The 26,825-nt window shown below is 39.9% G+C and overlaps 11 non-coding genes across 11 annotated transcripts; 4 read left to right on the top strand and 7 right to left on the bottom strand.

Moving 5' to 3' along the window:
* Window positions 1-39: 39 nt before the first annotated feature.
* Window positions 40-111, bottom strand: trnae-cuc (transfer RNA glutamic acid (anticodon CUC)). Its single transcript has one exon. It is a non-coding gene; the product is annotated as a tRNA-Glu (tRNA).
* Window positions 112-258: 147 nt separating this feature from the next.
* trnar-acg (transfer RNA arginine (anticodon ACG)) lies at window positions 259-331 on the top strand. The gene has a single exon. It is a non-coding gene; the product is annotated as a tRNA-Arg (tRNA).
* Window positions 332-1,417: 1,086 nt separating this feature from the next.
* trnae-cuc (transfer RNA glutamic acid (anticodon CUC)) lies at window positions 1,418-1,489 on the bottom strand. The gene has a single exon. It is a non-coding gene; the product is annotated as a tRNA-Glu (tRNA).
* Window positions 1,490-1,919: 430 nt separating this feature from the next.
* On the top strand, window positions 1,920-1,991 carry trnae-uuc (transfer RNA glutamic acid (anticodon UUC)). The gene has a single exon. It is a non-coding gene; the product is annotated as a tRNA-Glu (tRNA).
* Window positions 1,992-3,355: 1,364 nt separating this feature from the next.
* On the bottom strand, window positions 3,356-3,427 carry trnae-cuc (transfer RNA glutamic acid (anticodon CUC)). Its single transcript has one exon. It is a non-coding gene; the product is annotated as a tRNA-Glu (tRNA).
* Window positions 3,428-3,858: 431 nt separating this feature from the next.
* Window positions 3,859-3,930, top strand: trnae-uuc (transfer RNA glutamic acid (anticodon UUC)). Its single transcript has one exon. It is a non-coding gene; the product is annotated as a tRNA-Glu (tRNA).
* Window positions 3,931-4,134: 204 nt separating this feature from the next.
* trnar-acg (transfer RNA arginine (anticodon ACG)) lies at window positions 4,135-4,207 on the top strand. Its single transcript has one exon. It is a non-coding gene; the product is annotated as a tRNA-Arg (tRNA).
* A 1,082-nt stretch (window positions 4,208-5,289) lies between these two features.
* Window positions 5,290-5,361, bottom strand: trnae-cuc (transfer RNA glutamic acid (anticodon CUC)). Its single transcript has one exon. It is a non-coding gene; the product is annotated as a tRNA-Glu (tRNA).
* Window positions 5,362-8,879: 3,518 nt separating this feature from the next.
* On the bottom strand, window positions 8,880-8,951 carry trnae-cuc (transfer RNA glutamic acid (anticodon CUC)). The gene has a single exon. It is a non-coding gene; the product is annotated as a tRNA-Glu (tRNA).
* Window positions 8,952-17,734: 8,783 nt separating this feature from the next.
* On the bottom strand, window positions 17,735-17,806 carry trnae-cuc (transfer RNA glutamic acid (anticodon CUC)). The gene has a single exon. It is a non-coding gene; the product is annotated as a tRNA-Glu (tRNA).
* Window positions 17,807-26,598: 8,792 nt separating this feature from the next.
* Window positions 26,599-26,670, bottom strand: trnae-cuc (transfer RNA glutamic acid (anticodon CUC)). Its single transcript has one exon. It is a non-coding gene; the product is annotated as a tRNA-Glu (tRNA).
* Window positions 26,671-26,825: the final 155 nt, after the last annotated feature.

Genomic DNA, 26,825 nt, shown 5'->3' with positions numbered 1-26,825 from the left:
GCTTGAATTCGAAGTCCACAATTGGAAGCCAAAAGGGCTTTCCCTGACCGGGAATCGAACCCAGGCCGCGGCGGTGAGAGCGCCGAATCCTAAACACTAGACCACCAGGGAGGGGCTGGTGGGCTGGTGGGCCGGTGGGTTGATGGGCTGGTGGGCTTACCTACTGAAAACAAGGTGAGAATAAGCAGACAGCAATGCTTGCCACTTTCACATCTAAAACCAACAACTCTGTAGCAATCAGGGGTCTCTACTATTGGTGGGCCAGTGGCACAATGGATAACGCGTCTGACTACGGATCAGAAGATTCTAGGTTCGACTCCTGGCTGGCTCGCTCTGTGCTTGTTTTTCTCCGGCTTATTTTGTTGTTGTGTTTTTTTCTCTTCTCCAAAATCCAGAAGAAAAGGCAAATCTTCAGGCATTCTTCTTTTTTTCCAAAAAAGACATATTCTGCACACCCTTTCCGATGTCTAGGGAAGACACGGACATGCTTCGGTATTGCCATTTGTCTCACAAGCACTCCGACAAGCTCGGCGATTATAGGGGAAATAAACTGCAGGCTGGCAGCCAGTTGATTTTCGAATGATCAATTTCAACGCTACTCTGTAACTGCTTCATTACTTTGAAGGGTATAATGCCATGTGGTTTTGATGTTATGGGCTTGCCATTTTGAAGCCTTATCACTAATTGTCACCTGGACATTTAGAATAAGTTGTAAACTGAGTTAAACTGAAGGAGCGAATATTCAGCAACTTTGCTGATTAAAAATTTGTCTCACTTTCATTATTACCCACACAATGTCATTTTTGTATCTTGACAGAGTGACAATAGGTAGTTTTTCCTCTAGATAACGGTTGCCGTGTGTGTTTTCAAATGGATGACACAAGTATTTTCACCTGGAAAAGAGCTTAATTACAAGTTCGAGGTATCAGTTCAGCAATCACAGGAATCTGCCCAAATAAACTGAACTCCCGGGGTGAGTAAAAAAAAACAGATCGCTTGAATGCATACAACACTATATAATTCAGAAAACCTTCCTTTTGGATAATTCTTGTTTTGCCAAATTATTATCACATTGTTACAGTCGCAGACCTAAAGCAACAGGCCACTACAAGATCCTGCGCCCACACTGACCACATGTATGGAAAGTGCGCCAGAAGCCAATGGCCAGTTTAAGGTTTCCAAATCCCATATGGTCTAGCGCTTAGGATTCCTGGTTTTCACCCAGGCGGCCCAGGTTTGACTCCCGGTATGGGAACGCATGCTCCTTTTTGATTCCCCCTCTCAAAAATCCAGCACATCCTCCTGCACCAGAAGTGACTTTTTGGCCAGCAGTAGAGCTACAAGACCGTGATATGTCGAGGTTCTGTGTAACACTTTTGCTAGAATTCGCAGTCCACAATTGGAAGCCAAAAGAGCTTTCCCTGACCGGGAATCGAACCCGGGCCGCGGCGGTGAGAGCGCCGAATCCTAACCACTAGACCACCAGGGAGGGGCTGGGGGGCTGGTGGGCTGGTGGGTTGGTGGGATTACCTCCTGAAAACAAGGTGAGAATAAGCAGACAGCAATGCTTGCCACTGTCTCATCTAAAACCAACAACTCTGTAGCAATCAGGGGTCTTTACTATTGGTGGGCCAGTGGCGCAATGGATAACGTGTCTGACTACGGATCAGAAGATTCTAGGTTCACTGGAATCTGCCCCAAAAAACTGAACCCCCGGGGTGAGTAAAAAAACAGATCCCTTGAATGCATACAACACTATATAAATCAGAAAACCGTCCTTTTGGATAATTCTTGTTTTGCCAAATTATTATCACATTGTTACAGTAGCAGACCTAAAGCAACAGGCCACTACAAGATCCTGCGCCCACACTGACCACATGTATGGAAACTGCGCCAATGGCCAGTTTAAGATGTCCAAATCCCATATGGTCTAGCGGTTAGGATTCCTGGTTTTCACCCAGGTGGCCCGGGTTCGACTCCCGGTATGGGAACGCATGCTACCTTTTGCTTCCCTCCTCAAAAATCCAGCACATCTTCCTGCACCAGACGTCGAGGTTCTGTCTAACACTTTGCCCCTTTGATAGCTCAGCTGGTAGAGTGGAGGACTGTAGGTTGGAGTGTTGGCAATCCTTAGCTTGCCACTGTCTCATCTAAAACCAACAACTCTGTAGCAATCAGGAGTCTTTACTATTGGTGGGCCAGTGGCGCAATGGATAACGAGTCTGACTACGCATCAGAAGATTCTAGGTTCGACTCCTGGCTGGCTCGCTCTGTGCTTGTTTTTCTCCGGCTTATTTTGTTGTTGTGTTTTTTTTCTCTCCTCCAAAATCCAGAAGAAAAGGCAAATCTTCAGGCATTCTTCTTTTTTTCCAAAAAAGACATATTCTGCACAGCCTTTTCGATGTCTAGGGAAGACACGGACATGCTTCGGTATTGCCATTCGTCTCACAAGCACTCCGACAAGCTCGGCGATTATAGGGGAAATAAACTGCAGGCTGGCAGCCAGTTGATTTTCGAATGAACAATTTCATCGCTACTCTGTAACTGCTTCATTACTTTGAAGGGTGTAATGCCATGTTGTTTTGATGTCACGGGCTTGCCATTTTGAAGCCTTATCACTAATTGCCACCTGGACATTGAGAATAAATTGTAATCTGCATTAAACTGAACGAGCGAATAATCAGCAACTTTGCGGATTAAAAATTGGTCTCACTTTCATTATTAACCTCACAATATGTCAATTTTGTACTTTGACATACCGATGATAGTCAGATTTTCATCTAGATAACGGTTGCAATGTGTGTTTTCAGATGCATGACACAAGCATTTTCACCTGGACAAGAGCTTAATCACCAGTTCAAGGTATCAATTCAGCAATCACAGGAATCTGCCCAAATAAACTGAACTCCCGGGGTGAGTAAAAAAAACAGATCCCTTGAATGCATACAACACTATATAATTCAGAAAACCGTCCTTATGGATAATTCTTGTTTTGCCAAATTATTATCACATTGTTACAGTCGCAGACCTAAAGCAACAGGCCACTACAAGATCCTGCGCCCACACTGACCACATGTATGGAAAGTGCGCCAGAAGCCAATGGCCAGTTTAAGGTTTCCAAATCCCATATGGTCTAGCGCTCAGGATTCCTGGTTTTTACCCAGGCGGCCCAGTTTTGACACCCGGTATGGGAACGCATGCTCCTTTTTGATTCCCTCCTCAACAATCCAGCACATCTTCCTGCACCAGAAGTGACTTTTTGCCCAGCAGTAGAGCTACAAGACCGTGATATGTCGAGGTTCTGTGTAACACTTTTGCTAGAATTCGCAGTCCACAATTGGAAGCCAAAAGAGCTTTCCCTGACCGGGAATCGAACCCGGGCCGCGGCGGTGAGAGCGCCGAATCCTAACCACTAGACCACCAGGGAGGGGCTGGTGGGCTGGTGGGCTGGTGGGTTGGTGGGCTTACCTCCTGAAAACAAGGTGAGAATAAGCAGACAGCAATGCTTGCCACTGTCTCATCTAAAACCAACAACTCTGTTGCAATCAGGGGTCTTTACTATTGGTGGGCCAGTGGCGCAATGGATAACGTGTCTGACTACGGATCAGAAGATTCTAGGTTCACTGGAATCTGCCCCAAAAAACTGAACCCCCCGGGGTGAGTAAAAAAACAGATCCCTTGAATGCATACAACACTATATAAATCAGAAAACCATCCTTTTGGATAATTCTTGTTTTGCCAAATTATTATCACATTGTTACAGTCGCAGACCTAAAGCAACAGTCCACTACAAGATCCTGCGCCCACACTGACCACATGTATGGAAACTGCGCCAATGGCCAGTTTAAGATGTCCAAATCCCATATGGTCTAGCGGTTAGGATTCCTGGTTTTCACCCAGGTGGCCCGGGTTCGACTCCTGGTATGGGAACGCATGCTTCTTTTTGCTTCCCTCCTCAAAAATCCAGCACATCTTCCTGCACCAGACGTCGAGGTTCTGTCTAACACTTTGCCCCTTCGATAGCTCAGCTGGTAGAGTGGAGGACTGTAGGTTGGAGTGTTGGCAATCCTTAGCTTGCCACTGTCTCATCTAAAACCAACAACTCTGTAGCAATCAGGAGTCTTTACTATTGGTGGGCCAGTGGCGCAATGGATAACGCGTCTGACTACGCATCAGAAGATTCTAGGTTCGACTCCTGGCTGGCTCGCTCTGTGCTTGTTTTTCTCCGGCTTATTTTGTTGTTGTGTTTTTTTTCTCTCCTCCAAAATCCAGAAGAAAAGGCAAATCTTCAGGCATTCTTCTTTTTTTCCAAAAAAGACATATTCTGCACAGCCTTTTCGATGTCTAGGGAAGACACGGACATGCTTCGGTATTGCCATTCGTCTCACAAGCACTCCGACAAGCTCGGCTCGGGGAAATAAACTGCAGGCTGGCAGCCAGTTGATTTTCGAATGAACAATTTCATCGCTACTCTGTAACTGCTTCATTACTTTGAAGGGTGTAATGCCATGTTGTTTTGATGTCACGGGCTTGCCATTTTGAAGCCTTATCACTAATTGCCACCTGGACATTGAGAATAAATTGTAATCTGCATTAAACTGAACGAGCGAATAATCAGCAACTTTGCGGATTAAAAATTGGTCTCACTTTCATTATTAACCTCACAATATGTCAATTTTGTACTTTGACAGACCGATGATAGTCAGATTTTCATCTAGATAACGGTTGCAATGTGTGTTTTCAGATGCATGACACAAGCATTTTCACCTGGACAAGAGCTTAATCACCAGTTCAAGGTATCAATTCAGCAATCACAGGAATCTGCCCAAATAAACTGAACTCCCGGGGTGAGTAAAAAAAACAGATTCCTTGAATGCATACAACACTATATAATTCAGAAAACCGTCCTTATGGATAATTCTTGTTTTGCCAAATTATTATCACATTGTTACAGTCGCAGACCTAAAGCAACAGGCCACTACAAGATCCTGCGCCCACACTGACCACATGTATGGAAAGTGCGCCAGAAGCCAATGGCCAGTTTAAGGTTTCCAAATCCCATATGGTCTAGCGCTCAGGATTCCTGGTTTTCACCCAGGCGGCCCAGTTTTGACACCCGGTATGGGAACGCATGCTCCTTTTTGATTCCCTCCTCAAAAATCCAGCACATCTTCCTGCACCAGAAGTGACTTTTTGGCCAGCAGTAGAGCTACAAGACCGTGATATGTCGAGGTTCTGTGTAACACTTTTGCTAGAATTCGCAGTCCACAATTGAAAGCCAAACGAGCTTTCCCTGACCGGGAATCGAACCCGGGCCGCGGCGGTGAGAGCACCGAATCCTAACCACTAGACCACCAGGGAGGGGCTGGTGGGCTGGTGGGCTGGTGGGTTGGTGGGCTTACCTCCTGAAAACAAGGTGAGAATAAGCAGACAGCAATGCTTGCCACTGTCTCATCTAAAACCAACAACTCTGTAGCAATCAGGGGTCTCTACTATCGGTGGGCCAGTGGCGCAATGGATAACGTGTCTGACTACAGATCAGAAGATTCTAGGTTCACTGGAATCTGCCCCAAAAAACTGAACCCCCGGGGTGAGTAAAAAAACAGATCCCTTGAATGCATACAACACTATATAAATTAGAAAACCGTCCTTTTGGATAATTCTTGTTTTGCCAAATTATTATCACATTGTTACAGTCGCAGACCTAAAGCAACAGGCCACTACAAGATCCTGTGCCCACACTGACCACATGTATGGAAAGTGCGCCAATGGCCAGTTTAAGGTGTCCAAATCCCATATGGTCTAGTGGTTAGGATTCCTGGTTTTCTCCCAGGGGGCCCGGGTTGACTCCCGGTATGGGAACGCATGCTCCTTTTTGCTTCCCTCCTCAAAAATCCAGCACATCTTCCTGCACCAGACGTCGAGGTTCTGTCTAACACTTTGCCCCTTCGATAGCTCAGCTGGTAGAGTGGAGGACTGTAGGTTGGAGTGTTGGCAATCCTTAGCTTGCCACTGTCTCATATAAAACCAACAACTCTGTAGCAATCAGGGATCTTTACTAGCGGTGTGCCAGTGGCGCAATGGATAATGTGTCTGACTACAGATCAGAAGATTCTAGGTTTGACTCCTGGCTGGCTCGCTCTGTGCTTGTTTTTCTCCAGCTTATTTTGTTGTTGTGTTTTTTTTTCTTCTCCAAAATCCAGAAGAAAAGGCAAATCTTCAGGCATTCTTCTTTTTTTCCAAGAAAGACATATTCTGCACACCCTTTCCGATGTCTAGGGAAGACACGGACATGCTTCGGTTTTGTCATTCGTCTCACAAGCACTCCGACAAGCTCGGCGATTAAAGGGGAAATAGACTGCAGGCTGGCAGCCAGTTGATTTTCGAATGAACAATTTCATCGCTACTCTGTAACTGCTTCATTACTTTGAAGGGTGTAATGCCATGTTGTTTTGATGTCACAGGCTTGCCATTTTGAAGCCTTATCACTAATTGCCACCTGGACATTGAGAATAAATTGTAATCTGCATTAAACTGAATGAGCGAATAATCAGCAACTTTGCGGATTAAAAATTGGTCTCACTTTCATTATTAACCTCACAATATGTCAATTTTGTACTTTGACAGACCGATGATAGTCAGATTTTCATCTAGATAACGGTTGCAATGTGTGTTTTCAGATGCATGACACAAGTATTTTCACCTGGACAAGAGCTTAATTACCAGTTCAAGGTATCAATTCAGCAATCACCGGAATCTGCCCAAATAAACTGAACTCCCGGGGTGAGTAAAAAAACAGATCCCTTGAATGCATACAACACTATATAAATCAGAAAACCGTCCTTTTGTATAATTCTTGTTTTGCCAAATTATTATCACATTGTTACAGTCGCAGACTTAAAGCAACAGGCCACTACAAGATCCTGTGCCCACACTGACCACATGTATGGAAAGTGCGCCAGAAGCCAATGGCCAGTTTAAGGTTTCCAAATCCAATATGGTCTAGCGCTTAGGATTCCTGGTTTTCACCCAGGCGGCCCAGGTTTGACTCCCGGTATGGGAACGCATGCTCCTTTTTGATTCCCTCCTCAAAAATCCAGCACATCTTCCTGCACCAGAAGTGACGTTTTCGCCAGCAGTAGAGCTACAAGACCGTGATATGTCGAGGTTCTGTCTCATAATTTGCCCCTTTGATAGCTCAGCTGGTAGAGCTGAGGACTGTAGGTTGGAGTATTGGCAATCCTTAGGTCGCTGGTTCGACGGAGGTCATTTTTCAAGTGCTCACCATTTTTTTGGTTTGGAGCTGGCTTTCTCGCAGCTGTTAGCAGAGCTAGAATTCGCAGTCCACAATTGGAAGCCTAAAGAGCTTTCCCTGACCGGGAATCGAACCCAGGCGGCAGCTGTGAGAGCACCGAATCCTAACCACTAGACCAACAGGGAGGGGCTGGTGGGTTGGTGGGCTTACCTCCTGAAAACAAGGTGAGAATAAGAAGACAGCAATGCTTGCCACTGTCTCATCTAAAACCAACAACTCTGTAGCAATCAGGGGTCTTTGCTATTGGTGGGACAGTGGCGCAATGGATAGTGTGTCTGACTACGGATCAGAAGATTCTAGGTTCGACTCCTGGCTGGCTCGCTCTGTGCTTGTTTTTCTCCGGCTTATTTTGTTGTTGTGTTTTTTTTCTCTTCTCCAAAATCCAGAAGAAAAGGCAAATCTTCAGGCATTCTTCTTTTTTTTCCAAAAAATACATATTCTGCACACCCTTTTCGATGTCTAGGGAAGACACTGACATGCTTCGGTATTGCAATTCGTCTCACAAGCACTCCGACAAGCTAGGCGATTATAGGGGAAATAAACTGCAGGCTGGCAGCCAGTTGATTTTCGAATGAACAATTTCATCGCTACTCTGTAACTGCTTCATTACTTTGAAGGGTATAATGCCATGTGGTTTTGATGTCATGGGCTTGCCATTTTGAAGCCTTATCACTAATTCTCACCTGGACATTTAGAATAAGTTGTAAACAGAGTTAAACTGAAGGAGCGAATAATCAGCAACTTTGCCGATTACAAATTGGTCTCACTTTCATTGTTACCCTCACAATGTCATTTTTGTATCTTGACAGAGTGACAATAGGCAGTTTTTCCTCTAGATAGCGGTTGCCGTGTGTGTTTTCAAATGGATGACACAAGTATTTTCACCTGGAAAAGAGCTTAATTACCAGTTCGAGGTATCAGTTCAGCAATCACAGGAATCTGCCCAAAAAAACTGAACTCCCGGGGTGAGTAAAAAAAACAGATCCCTTGAATGCATACAACACTATATAATTCAGAAAACCGTCCTTTTGGATAATTCTTGTTTTGCCAAATTATTATCACATTGTTACAGTCGCAGACCTAAAGCAACAGGCCACTACAAGATCCTGCGCCCACACTGACCACATGTATGGAAAGTGCGCCAGAAGCCAATGGCCAGTTTAAGGTTTCCAAATCCCATATGGTCTAGCGCTTAGGATTCCTGATTTTCACCCAGGCGGCCCAGGTTTGACTCCCGGTATGGGAACGCATGCTCCTTTTTGATTCCCTCCTCAAAACTCCAGCACATCTTCCTGCACCAGAAGTGACTTTTTGGCCAGCAGTAGAGCTACAAGACCGTGATATGTCGAGGTTCTGTCTAACACTTTGCCCTTTTGATAGCTCAGATGGTAGAGCGGAGGACTGTAGGTTGGAGTGTTGGCAATCCTTAGGTCGCTGGTTCGACTCCGGCTCGAAGGTGGTCTTTTTTTTCAAGTGCTCACCATTTTTTTGGTTTGGAGCTGGCTTTCTCGCAGCTGTTAGCAGAGCTAGAATTCGCAGTCCACAATTGGAATCCAAAAGAGCTTTCCCTGACCGGGAATCGAACCCGGGCCGCGGTGGTGAGAGCGCCGAATCCTAACCACTAGACCACCAAGGAGTGGCTGGTGGGCTGGTGGGCTGGTGGGCTTACCTCCTGAAAACAAGTTGAGAATAAGCAGACAGCAATGCTTGCCACTGTCACATCTAAAACCAACAACTCTGTAGCAATCAGGGGTCTTTACTATTGGTGGGCCAGTGGCGCAATGGATATTGCGTCTGACTACGGATCAGTAGATTCTAGGTTCACTGGAATCTGCCCAAAAAAACTGAACCCACCGGGGTGAGTAAAAAAAACAGATCCCTTGAATGCATACAACACTATATAAATCAGAAAACCGTCCTTTTGGATAATTTTTGTTTTGCCAAATTATTATCACATTGTTACAGTCGCAGACCTAAAGCAACAAGCCACTACAAGATCCTGCGCCCACACTGACCACATGTATGGAAAGTGCGCCAATGGCCAGTTTAAGATGTCCAAATCCCATATGGTCTAGTGATTAGGATTCCTGGTTTTCACCCAGACAGCCTGGGTTCGACTCCCGGTATGGGAAAGCACTTTTGGCTTCCAATTGTGGACTGCGAATTCTAGCTCTGCTAACAGCTGCGAGAAAGCCAGCTCCAAACCAAAAGATGTGCAGGAAGATGTGCTGGATTTTTGAGGAGGGAATCAAAAAGGAGCATGCCTTCCCATACCGGGAGTCAAACCTGGGCCGCCTGGCTGAAAACCAGGAATCCTAGGCGCTAGACCATATGGGATTTGGAAACCTTAAACTGGCCATTGGCTTCTGGCGCACTTTCCATACATGTGGTCAGTGTGGGCGCAGGATCTTGTAGTGGCCTGTTGCTTTAGGTCTGCGACTGTAACAATGTGATAATAATTTGGCAAAACAAGAATTATCCAAAAGGACGGTTTTCTGAATTATATACTGTTGTATGCATTCAAGGGATCTGTTTTTTTTTACTCACCCCGGGAGTTCAGTTTATTTGGGCGGATTCCTGTGATTGCTGAATTGATACCTCGAACTGGTAATTAAGCTCTTTTCCAGGTGAAAATACTTGTGTCATCCATTTGAAAACACACACGGCAACCTTTATCTAGAGGAAACACTGCCTATTGTCACTCTGTCAAGATACAAAAATGACATTGTGAGGGTAACAATGAAAGTGAGACCAATTTTTAATCGGCAAAGTTGCTGATTATTCGCTCCTTCAGTTTAACTCAGTTTACAACTTATTCTAAATGTCCAGGTGGCAATTAGTGATAAGGCTTCAAAATGGCAAGCCAATGAAATCAAAACCACATGGCATTATACCCTTCAAAGTAATGAAGCAGTTACAGAGTAGCGATGAAATTGTTCATTCGAAAATCAACTGGCTGCCAGCCTGCAGTTTATTTCCCCTATAATCGCCGAGCTTGTCGGAGTGCTTGTGAGACGAATGACAATACCGAAGCATGTCCGTGTCTTCCCTAGACATCGGAAAGGGTGTGCAGAATATGTCTTTTTTGAAAAAAAAGAAGAATGCCTGAAGATTTGCCTTTTCTTCTGGATTTTGGAGAAGAGAAAAAAAAACACAACAACAAAATAAGCCGGAGAAAAACAAGCACAGAGGGAGCCAGCCAGAAGTCGAATCTAGAATCTTCTGATCCGTAGTCAGACGCGTTATCCATTGCGCCACTGGCCCACCAATAGTAAAGGCCCCTGATTGCTACAGAGTTGTTGGTTTTAGATGAGACAGTGGCAAGCATTGCTGTCTGCTTATTCTCACCTTGTTATCAGGAGGTAAGCCCACCAGCCCACCAGCCCATCAGCCCACCAGCCCACCAGCCCAGGAAGTGCAAGTGTGTGTGGAAAGGACGGAAGCTAACTCTAGAATTGTTTGTTTGTTAATTTTTTTGATTTAAGACTGAATTGAAACAGGATTTTTTCTTTATCTATTTAATAAGTCTTAAACCACGAACCAGCAGCTTCATGCTGTCTGGGGAGTGGTTTATTTTTTATTTTTTTATTCAGAATGAGTGAACTGGATCAACTGCTTGTTTCACAACTAGCAACGAATTTGAAACAAACTAATGCAATTGAACAAGGAAAAGGATTAAGACAAGGAGAAGGGATGATGGCAAAAGAAATGAAGAAACAAAGGATCTATTCAAAAGAAGCTACAGCATCAATTGACATCAGTAAAGTGCTTAATGGAGGAGCGGAGGACATAATTAGAGCAATAAAGGAAAAAGTGAGAGTGGAAAAAACTCTTGCGGTAAGACCAAAGACTAATAAACAATATGAAGTGACTTTTGAAACGGAGGAAGTTTGTGATGGACTGTTAAATGGTTTGCAAATTAAAGGACAAATATGTGATGTTAAAAAACTCCAGGACAGAGAATTTGTAGTCTCGTTCATGCATCTGCCTGTGTATCTAGATGATGATGACATAACCTTGAAATTGGAAGGATGGGGAGTTACTCCCATAACAGAGATAAGGAGGAGGTTTTATCCAGGAACAGAGATAGAGGATGGGACAAGATTTGTTAAGGTCAAGTTCCCAAAGGAGGTGGCATCATTGCCATACAGTACAAGGTTTGAGACAACTGAAGGTTCACAGTACTTCAGGATAATACACAGTAGGCAGGTCAAAACTTGTAGATTGTGTTTAAGTCCAGAACATATCATCAAAGACTGTCCTGAGTTTAAATGTTTTAAATGCAATGATCAAGGACATTTCTCAAGAGACTGTACAGCAATTGAATGTCCAGACTGTGGCAAACCTCTTAATATATGTGAATGCTGGATGGACGGTAATGAGAAGCAATCAGAGGAGCATCAAAGTATGGATAGGCAGGTGCAAGAGGAGATTGTAGAAACCACAAAGACTTTTGAACCGATGGGAAACAAACAACAAGAGCAAATAGAATATATGGAAAATCAGAAGTTGAAGGACCAAAGTCACCAGGACGGAGAAGTAGACAGAATGGAGGATGATACTGCGGATGGAGAGGAACAGAATGGTGCAACTGACAAGGAAGTAAATGATGAAGAGGAGAGCGACGAGGTGGAGGAACTGGGTATGGAACAACAGGAGGCAAGAAAAGAAAGAGAAAAGGTTGGAAAAATGATAAGAAGAAAATCAATGAAGGTAAAGCCAAATCTTAATGTTGCTAGAAAGAAAAAGATGACTGAAATAGATAAAAAGAAGTTGGGATTGATACAAGAACAAGATTGTGAGAGAGACTAAAGATGAGTGGTTTTAAATGTTTATTTTTTATTGGAATGGTTTTAAACTTTGTGAGTTTAAATGCAAGAGGTTTAATGAGTGTTAAGAAATTTGAGATGGTAAAAGAACTATGCAAAAAACAGGATATTATAATTTTACAAGAAACAAACTGGAAAGATGAAATGATTGAGGATGTGAAAAAAAGATGGAAAGGACAAATGTTTTATAATAATGGTGATGGAAGGTTAGGAAGGGGGGTAGCCATTTTAATAAAGGAAAATGTTGAAATTAATTCATATGAAGTCTATAATGACAAAAAAGGCAAATGTGTTGGGATTAATATTAGGAAAGATGATCATGAATTTTTGATAATTAATTTGCATGCGCCCATTTAAGAGGGAGAAAAAAAGATTTTTTTTGAGGGATTAAGAATTGTAATAAAGAAATATAAAAATGTCATTTTAGTTGGGGATTTTAATACTGTTTTTAGTAAGATGGACATGGCAGATGGGATGGTTTTTAGAACAGATTTGGGAAGGAAAGAGTTAAAAGAAATGATGGAGGAGAGAAATTTGATAGATGTTTGGAGGGAAAACCATGAAAGGAAAAGAGACTTTTCCCGAAGACAACTGGTTGGGAATTTTATGTGTCAGACAAGAATCGATTTTATTTTAAGTGAAAGGGATATGGAATATTTTTTGGGGGACATTTGTTATAAGGATACCAGCTTGAGTGATCACAAAATGCTGTTATGGAATATTGATTTTAGTAAAGAAAAAAAAGGGCCTGGAGTGTGGATACTAAATTCAGAAATTTTGACAAGTGAAAGTTATAGAATAGGAATTGAGGAAATATTAGATAAAGAGAAAGAGGACGGAATGTACTTTGAAGATAAACGCTTATGGTGGCAAAATGTAAAGTATGAAATAAAAAAATATTCTATAAACTATAGCAAAATGGTACAGAAAGTTAAAAAAGCAAAGGAGCTGGAAATAAGGAAAAAACTCAGAGAAGAGTCAATTAAAAGTGAAGTAAACATAAAACAGATAATACTTTTGGAGGAAGAGTTGCGGAAAATTGAGGAAGAAAAGTGTAAAGGAGCAATTATAAGGAGTAAGGCAAAAAACACAATTGCAGGAGAAAAATGTACAAAACTTTTCTTTAATTTGGAAAAAAGTAGAGGCAAGGCAAAGTTAATAAAAGAATTACAAAATAAAAAAGGAGAAATAGTGAAAGATATAAGTGGAATTTTAATAGAGGTGAAAGACTATTATGAGGGGCTTTTTGAAACAAAAGGAATCGACGAAAAAGAGAAAAATCAGTTATTAGAGAGTGTTACAGCTAAAGTAAGTAGAGAAGATAAAGAGGAATGTGATAAAGAAATTAGTGAAGAGGAAATTGTACAAGCTATCAATAGTTTAAAAGGAAACAAAAGCCCGGGGACAGATGGGATAGTAAATGAATTTTATAAAGTTTTTAAAGAGAAGATAAGTGGGATTTTAAAGGAAGTATATAAAGAGATTTTTAATAAAAGAGAATTGGATCAGAGGATGAGTATAGGGTTGATGAAATTATTTATAAAAGGAAAAGAAGTAAAAATAATTTGAGTAATTTTAGGCCAATAACAATGTTAAACACAGATTTAAAAATACTATCTAAAATTCTTGCAAACAGAATGAAAAATATTTTACCCAAAATTATAGTGACTAATCAGGCATATGGTGTAAGAGGGAGAGATATTGCTGATATAACGAGTAGTGTAAGAGACATAATAAGCTATTTAAATGAAACACAGAAGGATGGATATGTTGTAAATTTAGATTTTGAAAAGGCTTTTGATAGGGTAGAACATGATTTTTTAGTTGCGATTTTAGAATGTTTTGGGTTTGGAAAAAATTTTAACGAATGGATAAAAATTTTATATAATAACGTAATGACAAGAGTGATGTGTAATGGTTTCTTAACGGAACCTTTTAGAATAACAAGGTCAATAAGGCAAGGATGTCCACTCTCTGCACAGATATATACTTTGGTAGCAGAACCTTTAGGTTTAATGATTAAGAAAGATAAAAGCATTCAAGGTATTAAAATAGAAGAAGGTAAAGAAGAGAAAAAGATATTCCAATATGCAGACGACACAACACTGATTTTAAAAGACTTAGAAAGTATGAAGGAAGTAATGAGAAATGTAGAGAGGTATGGTAAAGGTACAGGTGCAAGAGTTAATGAAGAAAAAACTGTGTACATGAAGTTTGGAAAGGTACCAAATTTAGGAGGAGTTTTTAATTTTGAGGAGGTGAAGGAAACAAAAATTTTGGGTGTGACTTTAGGAAAAGACGAGAAAGTGGCAAGAGAAAGAATGTTTGAAAAGTTGTTGGGGGAAATGGAAAGGAGATTAATTTTTTGGAGGGGAAGATTTTTAAGTTTGAAAGGGAAAATTTTAGTGGTTAATGCTTTAATGTTATCCAAAATGTGGTATATTTTAATGGTGAGCGCAATGCCAAGATGGGTGGAAGTAAGAATAAAAAGATGTGTTTTAGATTTTATTTGGGAGAAGAAACCCCCAAGAGTTGCTTATAACGCTCTGATAGGACAGGCTGATAAAGGAGGAATGGGATTAGCTGATGTAGAATTAAAAAAGAAAAGTATGAGAATTAAAGTTGTGAAAAAGTATATAGATGATCAAGAAAAAGGAGAATGGAAAGATACAATAAAATATTATTTGGACAAATGTGGTAACGTGAAACTAGGGGACAGTGTTTTATGGATGAAAATGAAAACATGGATGTTTGAAAGAATACCAGATTTTTATAAAGAAGTTTTAAAAGCTTGGGGTTTTTTTCTCTCAAAGGTTGATTTTATACCTGGAGGAAGGAAAGAGATTTTAAACCAACCATTGTTTTTTAATAAGCATATTGTGAAAAGTGGGAAAGAATTATTTTTTAAAAAATGGTGGGAAGTTGGGATTGCAAGATTAAGAGATATTATGTATGAGATAAGAGAGGGTTTTTTACCAGTCCAAGTAGTTATTGATGAGTTGGAAGAAGCCAAAGAAGAGTATGACATAAACAATGTAAAGAAGCAATATAAAGAAATGAAAAGTGCAATACCAAAAGCGTGGATAAATGAAATACAAAAGGAAGAAAAAGAGGAAGGAAAGACTGAAGTTTATTTTGTTAATCAAAATAAAAGAATAGGGTTTAGTTTAGGGAATGTGAAAATGTTTTATCAGGTTTTAAGGGAAGAGATTTTTAAAAAACCAAATTCAAATGATATGTGGTTAAGAAACTTCAATGGCTTGAAAGAGGAAGAAATATGGAAAAATATGAGGGGAGTACTGGTGAGCACAAATTTGGAGTGTCTTGATTATTTTATAAGGCATAATGTAATATGGTCGGAAATGAGGTTGTGTATTATAAAAAAAGAACAAAGTGCATTATGTAAAGTTTGTAAAAAACAAGATGAGGGTTTGTTGCATTTGTTTTTACTGTGTGAGAAATTAGGATCTTTTTTTAAAGTTTTAAAAGAAATAGTGAATGACCTAGGGGAAAGAAAAGAAGATCAAGATTGGCAAAAAACATTTATGTTTGGAAAGGAGGAAAAGTGTAAGAATAAAATTATGATCAATTTGTTAATTATTTTGGCAAAAAATGCTATATGGAGAAGAAGAAATATAGTTAAAAACAGGTCTGTTTGTATAGATGTTTGGACATTGTATAAGAATATGGTGGAAGATTACATGTTTACATTGTGTAAATATTGGAGACTGGAGGGAAAAACAGAGATGTTTATGAAAATGTTTTCTTCTCAGGTACAGAACATTCTTTTGAAACATGATATAAATGTATCTGTATGAAAAAAAGTGTAAAATAGCAAATGCCAGAAATGGAATAATGTAGAAGAAAAATATTTACAAATATGAATGTATTTTTTTTTTTTTATTATTTTTTTTTTTGTTTGTTTTGTTGTTGTTTTTAATTGGAATGTGAAACTGTATTTAGGAGAGACGTAAGGTATTCTTTTGTGAACTAAATAAAAAAAATAAAAAAAAATGGTTAGGATTCCTGGTTTTCACCCAGGGGGCCTGGGTTCGACTCCCGGTATGGGAACGCATGCTCCTTTTTGCTTCCCTCCTCAAAAATCCAGCACATCTTCCTGCACCAGACGTCGAGGTTCTGTCTAACACTTTGCCCCTTCGATAGCTCAGCTGGTAGAGTGGAGGACTGTAGGTTGGAGTGTTGGCAATCCTTAGCTTGCCACTGTCTCATCTAAAACCAACAACTCTGTAGCAATCAGGGGTCTTTACTAGCGGTGGGCCATTGGCGCAATGGAAAATTTGTCTGACTACGGATCAGAAGATTCTAGGTTTGACTCCTGGCTGGCTCGCTCTGTGCTTGTTTTTCTCCAGCTTATTTTATTGTTGTGTTTTTTTTTTCTTCTCCAAAATCCAGAAGAAAAGGCAAATCTTCAGGCATTCTTCTTTTTTTCCAAAAAAGACATATTCTGCACACCCTTTCCGATGTCTAGGGAAGACACGGACATGCTTCGGTATTGTAATTCGTCTCACAAGCACTCCGACAAGCTCGGCGATTAAAGGGGAAATAAACTGCAGGCTGGCAGCCAGTTGATTTTCGAATGAACAATTTCATCGCTACTCTGTAACTGCTTCATTACTTTGAAGGGTGTAATGCCATGTTTTTTTGATGTCACGGGCTTGCCATTTTGAAGCCTTATCACTAATTGCCACCTGGACATTGAGAATAAGTTGTAAACAGAGTTAAACTGAAGGAGCGAATAATCAGCAACTTTGCCGATTACAAATTGGTCTCACTTTCATTGTTACCCTCACAATGTCGTTTTTGTATCTTGACAGAGTGACAATAGGCAGTTTTTCCTCTAGATAACGGTTGCCGTGTGTGTTTTCAAATGGATGACACAAGTATTTTCACCTGGAAAAGAGCTTAATTACCAGTTCGAGGTATCAGTTCAGCAATCACAGGAATCTGCCCAAAAAAACTGAACTCCCGGGGTGAGTAAAAAAAACAGATCCCTTGAATGCATACAACACTATATAATTCAGAAAACCGTCCTTTTGGATAATTCTTGTTTTGCCAAATTATTATCACATTGTTACAGTCGCAGACCTAAAGCAACAGGCCACTACAAGATCCTGCGCCCACACTGACCACATGTATGGAAAGTGCGCCAGAAGCCAATGGCCAGTTTAAGGTTTCCAAATCCCATATGGTCTAGCGCTTAGGATTCCTGATTTTCACCCAGGCGAACCAGGTTTGACTCCCGGTATGGGAACGCATGCTCCTTTTTGATTCCCTCCTCAAAAATCCAGCACATCTTCCTGCACCAGAAGTGACTTTTTGGCCAGCAGTAGAGCTACAAGACCGTGATATGTCGAGGTTCTGTCTAACACTTTGCCCTTTTGATAGCTCAGATGGTAGAGCGGAGGACTGTAGGTTGGAGTGTTGGCAATCCTTAGGTCGCTGGTTCGACTCCGGCTCAAAGGTGGTCTTTTTTTTCAAGTGCTCACCATTTTTTTGGTTTGGAGCTGGCTTTCTCGCAGCTGTTAGCAGAGCTAGAATTCGCAGTCCACAATTGGAATCCAAAAGAGCTTTCCCTGACCGGGAATCGAACCCGGGCCGCGGCGGTGAGAGCGCCGAATCCTAACCACTAGACCACCAAGGAGTGGCTGGTGGGCTGGTGGGCTTACCTCCTGAAAACAAGTTGAGAATAAGCAGACAGCAATGCTTGCCACTGTCACATCTAAAACCAACAACTCTGTAGCAATCAGGGGTCTTTACTATTGGTGGGCCAGTGGCGCAATGGATAACGCGTCTGACTACGGATCAGTAGATTCTAGGTTCACTGGAATCTGCCCAAAAAAACTGAACCCACCGGGGTGAGTAAAAAAACAGATCCCTTGAATGCATACAACACTATATAAATCAGAAAACCGTCCTTTTGGATAATTTTTGTTTTGCCAAATTATTATCACATTGTTACAGTCGCAGACCTAAAGCAACAAGCCACTACAAGATCCTGCGCCCACACTGACCACATGTATGGAAAGTGCGCCAATGGCCAGTTTAAGATGTCCAAATCCCATATGGTCTAGTGATTAGGATTCCTGGTTTTCACCCAGACAGCCTGGGTTCGACTCCCGGTATGGGAAAGCACTTTTGGCTTCCAATTGTGGACTGCGAATTCTAGCTCTGCTAACAGCTGCGAGAAAGCCAGCTCCAAACCAAAAGATGTGCAGGAAGATGTGCTGGATTTTTGAGGAGGGAATCAAAAAGGAGCATGCCTTCCCATACCGGGAGTCAAACCTGGGCCGCCTGGCTGAAAACCAGGAATCCTAGGCGCTAGACCATATGGGATTTGGAAACCTTAAACTTGCCATTGGCTTCTGGCGCACTTTCCATACATGTGGTCAGTGTGGGCGCAGGATCTTGTAGTGGCCTGTTGCTTTAGGTCTGCGACTGTAACAATGTGATAATAATTTGGCAAAACAAGAATTATCCAAAAGGACGGTTTTCTGAATTATATACTGTTGTATGCATTCAATGGATCTGTTTTTTTTTACTCACCCCGGGAGTTCAGTTTATTTGGGCAGATTCCTGTGATTGCTGAATTGATACCTCGAACTGGTAATTAAGCTCTTTTCCAGGTGAAAATACTTGTGTCATCCATTTGAAAACACACACGGCAACCGTTATCTAGAGGAAACACTGCCTATTGTCACTCTGTCAAGATACAAAAATGACATTGTGAGGGTAACAATGAAAGTGAGACCAATTTTTAATCGGCAAAGTTGCTGATTATTCGCTCCTTCAGTTTAACTCAGTTTACAACTTATTCTAAATGTCCAGGTGGCAATTAGTGATAAGGCTTCAAAATGGCAAGCCAATGACATCAAAACCACATGGCATTATACCCTTCAAAGTAATGAAGCAGTTACAGAGTAGCGATGAAATTGTTCATTCGAAAATCAACTGGCTGCCAGCCTGCAGTTTATTTCCCCTATAATCGCCGAGCTTGTCGGAGTGCTTGTGAGACGAATGACAATACCGAAGCATGTCCGTGTCTTCCCTAGACATCGGAAAGGGTGTGCAGAATATGTCTTTTTTGGAAAAAAAGAAGAATGCCTGAAGATTTGCCTTTTCTTCTGGATTTTGGAGAAGAGAAAAAAAACACAACAACAAAATAAGCCGGAGAAAAACAAGCACAGAGGGAGCCAGCCAGAAGTCGAACCTAGAATCTTCTGATCCGTAGTCAAACGCGTTATCCATTGCGCCACTGGCCCACCAATAGTAAAGGCCCCTGATTGCTACAGAGTTGTTGGTTTTAGATGAGACAGTGGCAAGCATTGCTGTCTGCTTATTCTCACCTTGTTATCAGGAGGTAAGCCCACCAGCCCACCAGCCCACCAGCCCATCAGCCCACCAGCCCACCAGCCCACCAGCCCACCAGCCCACCAGCCCACCAGCCCAGGAAGTGCAAGTGTGTGTGGAAAGGACGGAAGCTAACTCTAGAATTGTTTGTTTGTTAATTTTTTTGATTTAAGACTGAATTGAAACAGGATTTTTTCTTTATCTATTTAATAAGTCTTAAACCACGAACCAGCAGCTTCATGCTGTCTGGGGAGTGGTTTATTTTTTATTTTTTTATTCAGAATGAGTGAACTGGATCAACTGCTTGTTTCACAACTAGCAACGAATTTGAAACAAACTAATGCAATTGAACAAGGAAAAGGATTAAGACAAGGAGAAGGGATGATGGCAAAAGAAATGAAGAAACAAAGGATCTATTCAAAAGAAGCTACAGCATCAATTGACATCAGTAAAGTGCTTAATGGAGGAGCGGAGGACATAATTAGAGCAAAAAATTATTGCGGTAAGACCAAAGACTAATAAACAATATGAAGTGACTTTTGAAACGGAGGAAGTTTGTGATGGACTGTTAAATGGTTTGCAAATTAAAGGACAAATATGTGATGTTAAAAAACTCCAGGACAGAGAATTTGTAGTCTCGTTCATGCATCTGCCTGTGTATCTAGATGATGATGACATAACCTTGAAATTGGAAGGATGGGGAGTTACTCCCATAACAGAGATAAGGAGGAGGTTTTATCCAGGAACAGAGATAGAGGATGGGACAAGATTTGTTAAGGTCAAGTTCCCAAAGGAGGTGGCATCATTGCCATACAGTACAAGGTTTGAAACAACTGAAGGTTCACAGTACTTCAGGATAATACACAGTAGGCAGGTCAAAACTTGTAGATTGTGTTTAAGTCCAGAACATATCTTCAAAGACTGTCCTGAGTTTAAATGTTTTAAATGCAATGATCAAGGACATTTCTCAAGAGACTGTACAGCAATTGAATGTCCAGACTGTGGCAAACCTCTTAATATATGTGAATGCTGGATGGACGGTAATGAGAAGCAATCAGAGGAGCATCAAAGTATGGATAGGCAGGTGCAAGAGGAGATTGTAGAAACCACAAAGACTTTTGAACCGATGGGAAACAAACAACAAGAGCAAATAGAATATATGGAAAATCAGAAGTTGAAGGACCAAAGTCACCAGGACGGAGAAGTAGACAGAATGGAGGATGATACTGCGGATGGAGAGGAACAGAATGGTGCAACTGACAAGGAAGTAAATGATGAAGAGGAGAGCGACGAGGTGGAGGAACTGGGTATGGAACAACAGGAGGCAAGAAAAGAAAGAGAAAAGGTTGGAAAAATGATAAGAAGAAAATCAATGAAGGTAAAGCCAAATCTTAATGTTGCTAGAAAGAAAAAGATGACTGAAATAGATAAAAAGAAGTTGGGATTGATACAAGAACAAGATTGTGAGAGAGACTAAAGATGAGTGGTTTTAAATGTTTATTTTTTATTGGAATGGTTTTAAACTTTGTGAGTTTAAATGCAAGAGGTTTAATGAGTGTTAAGAAATTTGAGATGGTAAAAGAACTATGCAAAAAACAGGATATTATAATTTTACAAGAAACAAACTGGAAAGATGAAATGATTGAGGATGTGAAAAAAAGATGGAAAGGACAAATGTTTTATAATAATGGTGATGGAAGGTTAGGAAGGGGGGTAGCCATTTTAATAAAGGAAAATGTTGAAATTAATTCATATGAAGTCTATAATGACAAAAAAGGCAAATGTGTTGGGATTAATATTAGGAAAGATGATCATGAATTTGTGATAATTAATTTGCATGCGCCCATTTAAGAGGGAGAAAAAAAGATTTTTTTTGAGGGATTAAGAATTGTAATAAAGAAATATAAAAATGTCATTTTAGTTGGGGATTTTAATACTGTTTTTAGTAAGATGGACATGGCAGATGGGATGGTTTTTAGAACAGATTTGGGAAGGAAAGAGTTAAAAGAAATGATGGAGGAGAGAAATTTGATAGATGTTTGGAGGGAAAACCATGAAAGGAAAAGAGACTTTTCCCGAAGACAACTGGTTGGGAATTTTATGTGTCAGACAAGAATCGATTTTATTTTAAGTGAAAGGGATATGGAATATTTTTTGGGGGACATTTGTTATAAGGATACCAGCTTGAGTGATCACAAAATGCTGTTATGGAATATTGATTTTAGTAAAGAAAAAAAAGGGCCTGGAGTGTGGATACTAAATTCAGAAATTTTGACAAGTGAAAGTTATAGAATAGGAATTGAGGAAATATTAGATAAAGAGAAAGAGGACGGAATGTACTTTGAAGATAAACGCTTATGGTGGCAAAATGTAAAGTATGAAATAAAAAAATATTCTATAAACTATAGCAAAATGGTACAGAAAGTTAAAAAAGCAAAGGAGCTGGAAATAAGGAAAAAACTCAGAGAAGAGTCAATTAAAAGTGAAGTAAACATAAAACAGATAATACTTTTGGAGGAAGAGTTGCGGAAAATTGAGGAAGAAAAGTGTAAAGGAGCAATTATAAGGAGTAAGGCAAAAAACACAATTGCAGGAGAAAAATGTACAAAACTTTTCTTTAATTTGGAAAAAAGTAGAGGCAAGGCAAAGTTAATAAAAGAATTACAAAATAAAAAAGGAGAAATAGTGAAAGATATAAGTGGAATTTTAATAGAGGTGAAAGACTATTATGAGGGGCTTTTTGAAACAAAAGGAATCGACGAAAAAGAGAAAAATCAGTTATTAGAGAGTGTTACAGCTAAAGTAAGTAGAGAAGATAAAGAGGAATGTGATAAAGAAATTAGTGAAGAGGAAATTGTACAAGCTATCAATAGTTTAAAAGGAAACAAAAGCCCGGGGACAGATGGGATAGTAAATGAATTTTATAAAGTTTTTAAAGAGAAGATAAGTGGGATTTTAAAGGAAGTATATAAAGAGATTTTTAATAAAAGAGAATTGGATCAGAGGATGAGTATAGGGTTGATGAAATTATTTATAAAAGGAAAAGAAGTAAAAATAATTTGAGTAATTTTAGGCCAATAACAATGTTAAACACAGATTTAAAAATACTATCTAAAATTCTTGCAAACAGAATGAAAAATATTTTACCCAAAATTATAGTGACTAATCAGGCATATGGTGTAAGAGGGAGAGATATTGCTGATATAACGAGTAGTGTAAGAGACATAATAAGCTATTTAAATGAAACACAGAAGGATGGATATGTTGTAAATTTAGATTTTGAAAAGGCTTTTGATAGGGTAGAACATGATTTTTTAGTTGCGATTTTAGAACGTTTTGGGTTTGGAAAAAATTTTAACGAATGGATAAAAATTTTATATAATAACGTAATGACAAGAGTGATGTGTAATGGTTTCTTAACGGAACCTTTTAGAATAACAAGGTCAATAAGGCAAGGATGTCCACTCTCTGCACAGATATATACTTTGGTAGCAGAACCTTTAGGTTTAATGATTAAGAAAGATAAAAGCATTCAAGGTATTAAAATAGAAGAAGGTAAAGAAGAGAAAAAGATATTCCAATATGCAGACGACACAACACTGATTTTAAAAGACTTAGAAAGTATGAAGGAAGTAATGAGAAATGTAGAGAGGTATGGTAAAGGTACAGGTGCAAGAGTTAATGAAGAAAAAACTGTGTACATGAAGTTTGGAAAGGTACCAAATTTAGGAGGAGTTTTTAATTTTGAGGAGGTGAAGGAAACAAAAATTTTGGGTGTGACTTTAGGAAAAGACGAGAAAGTGGCAAGAGAAAGAATGTTTGAAAAGTTGTTGGGGGAAATGGAAAGGAGATTAATTTTTTGGAGGGGAAGATTTTTAAGTTTGAAAGGGAAAATTTTAGTGGTTAATGCTTTAATGTTATCCAAAATGTGGTATATTTTAATGGTGAGCGCAATGCCAAGATGGGTGGAAGTAAGAATAAAAAGATGTGTTTTAGATTTTATTTGGGAGAAGAAACCCCCAAGAGTTGCTTATAACGCTCTGATAGGACAGGCTGATAAAGGAGGAATGGGATTAGCTGATGTAGAATTAAAAAAGAAAAGTATGAGAATTAAAGTTGTGAAAAAGTATATAGATGATCAAGAAAAAGGAGAATGGAAAGATACAATAAAATATTATTTGGACAAATGTGGTAACGTGAAACTAGGGGACAGTGTTTTATGGATGAAAATGAAAACATGGATGTTTGAAAGAATACCAGATTTTTATAAAGAAGTTTTAAAAGCTTGGGGTTTTTTTCTCTCAAAGGTTGATTTTATACCTGGAGGAAGGAAAGAGATTTTAAACCAACCATTGTTTTTTAATAAGCATATTGTGAAAAGTGGGAAAGAATTATTTTTTAAAAAATGGTGGGAGGTTGGGATTGCAAGATTAAGAGATATTATGTATGAGATAAGAGAGGGTTTTTTACCAGTCCAAGTAGTTATTGATGAGTTGGAAGAAGCCAAAGAAGAGTATGACATAAACAATGTAAAGAAGCAATATAAAGAAATGAAAAGTGCAATACCAAAAGCGTGGATAAATGAAATACAAAAGGAAGAAAAAGAGGAAGGAAAGACTGAAGTTTATTTTGTTAATCAAAATAAAAGAATAGGGTTTAGTTTAGGGAATGTGAAAATGTTTTATCAGGTTTTAAGGGAAGAGATTTTTAAAAAACCAAATTCAAATGATATGTGGTTAAGAAACTTCAATGGCTTGAAAGAGGAAGAAATATGGAAAAATATGAGGGGAGTACTGGTGAGCACAAATTTGGAGTGTCTTGATTATTTTATAAGGCATAATGTAATATGGTCGGAAATGAGGTTGTGTATTATAAAAAAAGAACAAAGTGCATTATGTAAAGTTTGTAAAAAACAAGATGAGGGTTTGTTGCATTTGTTTTTACTGTGTGAGAAATTAGGATCTTTTTTTAAAGTTTTAAAAGAAATAGTGAATGACCTAGGGGAAAGAAAAGAAGATCAAGATTGGCAAAAAACATTTATGTTTGGAAAGGAGGAAAAGTGTAAGAATAAAATTATGATCAATTTGTTAATTATTTTGGCAAAAAATGCTATATGGAGAAGAAGAAATATAGTTAAAAACAGGTCTGTTTGTATAGATGTTTGGACATTGTATAAGAATATGGTGGAAGATTACATGTTTACATTGTGTAAATATTGGAGACTGGAGGGAAAAACAGAGATGTTTATGAAAATGTTTTCTTCTCAGGTACAGAACATTCTTTTGAAACATGATATAAATGTATCTGTATGAAAAAAAGTGTAAAATAGCAAATGCCAGAAATGGAATAATGTAGAAGAAAAATATTTACAAATATGAATGTATTTTTTTTTTTTTATTATTTTTTTTTTTGTTTGTTTTGTTGTTGTTTTTAATTGGAATGTGAAACTGTATTTAGGAGAGACGTAAGGTATTCTTTTGTGAACTAAATAAAAAAAATAAAAAAAAAATGGTTAGGATTCCTGGTTTTCACCCAGGGGGCCTGGGTTCGACTCCCGGTATGGGAACGCATGCTCCTTTTTGCTTCCCTCCTCAAAAATCCAGCACATCTTCCTGCACCAGACGTCGAGGTTCTGTCTAACACTTTGCCCCTTCGATAGCTCAGCTGGTAGAGTGGAGGACTGTAGGTTGGAGTGTTGGCAATCCTTAGCTTGCCACTGTCTCATCTAAAACCAACAACTCTGTAGCAATCAGGGGTCTTTACTAGCGGTGGGCCATTGGCGCAATGGAAAATTTGTCTGACTACGGATCAGAAGATTCTAGGTTTGACTCCTGGCTGGCTCGCTCTGTGCTTGTTTTTCTCCAGCTTATTTTATTGTTGTGTTTTTTTTTTCTTCTCCAAAATCCAGAAGAAAAGGCAAATCTTCAGGCATTCTTCTTTTTTTCCAAAAAAGACATATTCTGCACACCCTTTCCGATGTCTAGGGAAGACACGGACATGCTTCGGTATTGTCATTCGTCTCACAAGCACTCCGACAAGCTCGGCGATTAAAGGGGAAATAAACTGCAGGCTGGCAGCCAGTTGATTTTCGAATGAACAATTTCATCGCTACTCTGTAACTGCTTCATTACTTTGAAGGGTGTAATGCCATGTTTTTTTGATGTCACGGGCTTGCCATTTTGAAGCCTTATCACTAATTGCCACCTGGACATTGAGAATTAATTGTAATCTGCATTAAACTGAACGAGCTTATAATCAGCAACTTTGCAGATTAAAAATTGGTCTCACTTTCATTATTAACCTCACAATATGTCAATTTTGTACTTTGACAGACCGATGATAGTCAGATTTTCATCTAGATAACGGTTGCAATCTGTGTTTTCAGATGCATGACACAAGTATTTTCACCTGGACAAGAGCTTAATTACCAGTTCAAGGTATCAATTCAACAATCACAGGAATCTTCCCAAATAAACTGAACTCCCGGGGTGAGTAAAAAAAACAGATCCCTTGAATGCATACAACAATATATAATTCAGAAAACCGTCCTTATGGATAATTCTTGTTTGCCAAATTATTATCACATTGTTACAGTCGCAGACCTAAAGCAACAGGCCACTACAAGATCCTGCGCCCACACTGGCCACATGTATGGAAAGTGCGCCAGAAGCCAATGGCCAGTTTAAGGTTTCCAAATTCCATATGGTCTAGCGCTTAGGATTCCTGGTTTTCACCCAGGCGGCCCAGTTTTGACTCCCGGTATGGGAACGCATAATCCTTTTTGATTCCCTTCTCAAAAATCCAGCACATCTTCCTGCACCAGAAGTGACTTTTTGGCCAGCAGTAGAGCTACAAGACCGTGATATGTCGAGGTTCTGTCTAACACTTTGGCCCTTTGATAGCTCAGCTGGTAGACCGGAGGACTGTAGGTTGGAGTGTTGGCAATCCTTAGGTCGCTGGTTCGACTCCGGCTCGAAGGAGGTCTTTTTTTTCAAGTGCTCACCATTTTTTTGGTTTGGAGCTGGCCTTCTCGCAGCTGTTAGCAGAGCTTGAATTCGCAGTCCACAATTGGAAGCCAAAAGAGCTTTCCCTGACCAGGAATCGAACCCGGGCCGCGGCGGTGAGAGCGCCGAATCCTAACCACTAGACCACCAGGGAGGGGCTGGTGGGCTGGTGGGCTGGTGGGCTGGTGGGCTTACCTCCTGAAAACAAGGTGAGAATAAGCAAACAGCAATGCTTGCCACTGTCTCATCTAAAACCAACAACTCTGTAGCAATCAGGGGTCTTTACTATTGGTGGGCCAGTGGCGCAAT

This window comes from Carassius carassius, chromosome 38 (genome assembly GCF_963082965.1).
Source record: "Carassius carassius chromosome 38, fCarCar2.1, whole genome shotgun sequence".
NCBI classification, from domain to species: Eukaryota; Metazoa; Chordata; class Actinopteri; order Cypriniformes; family Cyprinidae; genus Carassius; species Carassius carassius.
The sequence above is the reverse complement of the archived record's forward strand: the minus strand, read 5'-3'. Positions and strand labels throughout refer to the sequence as shown.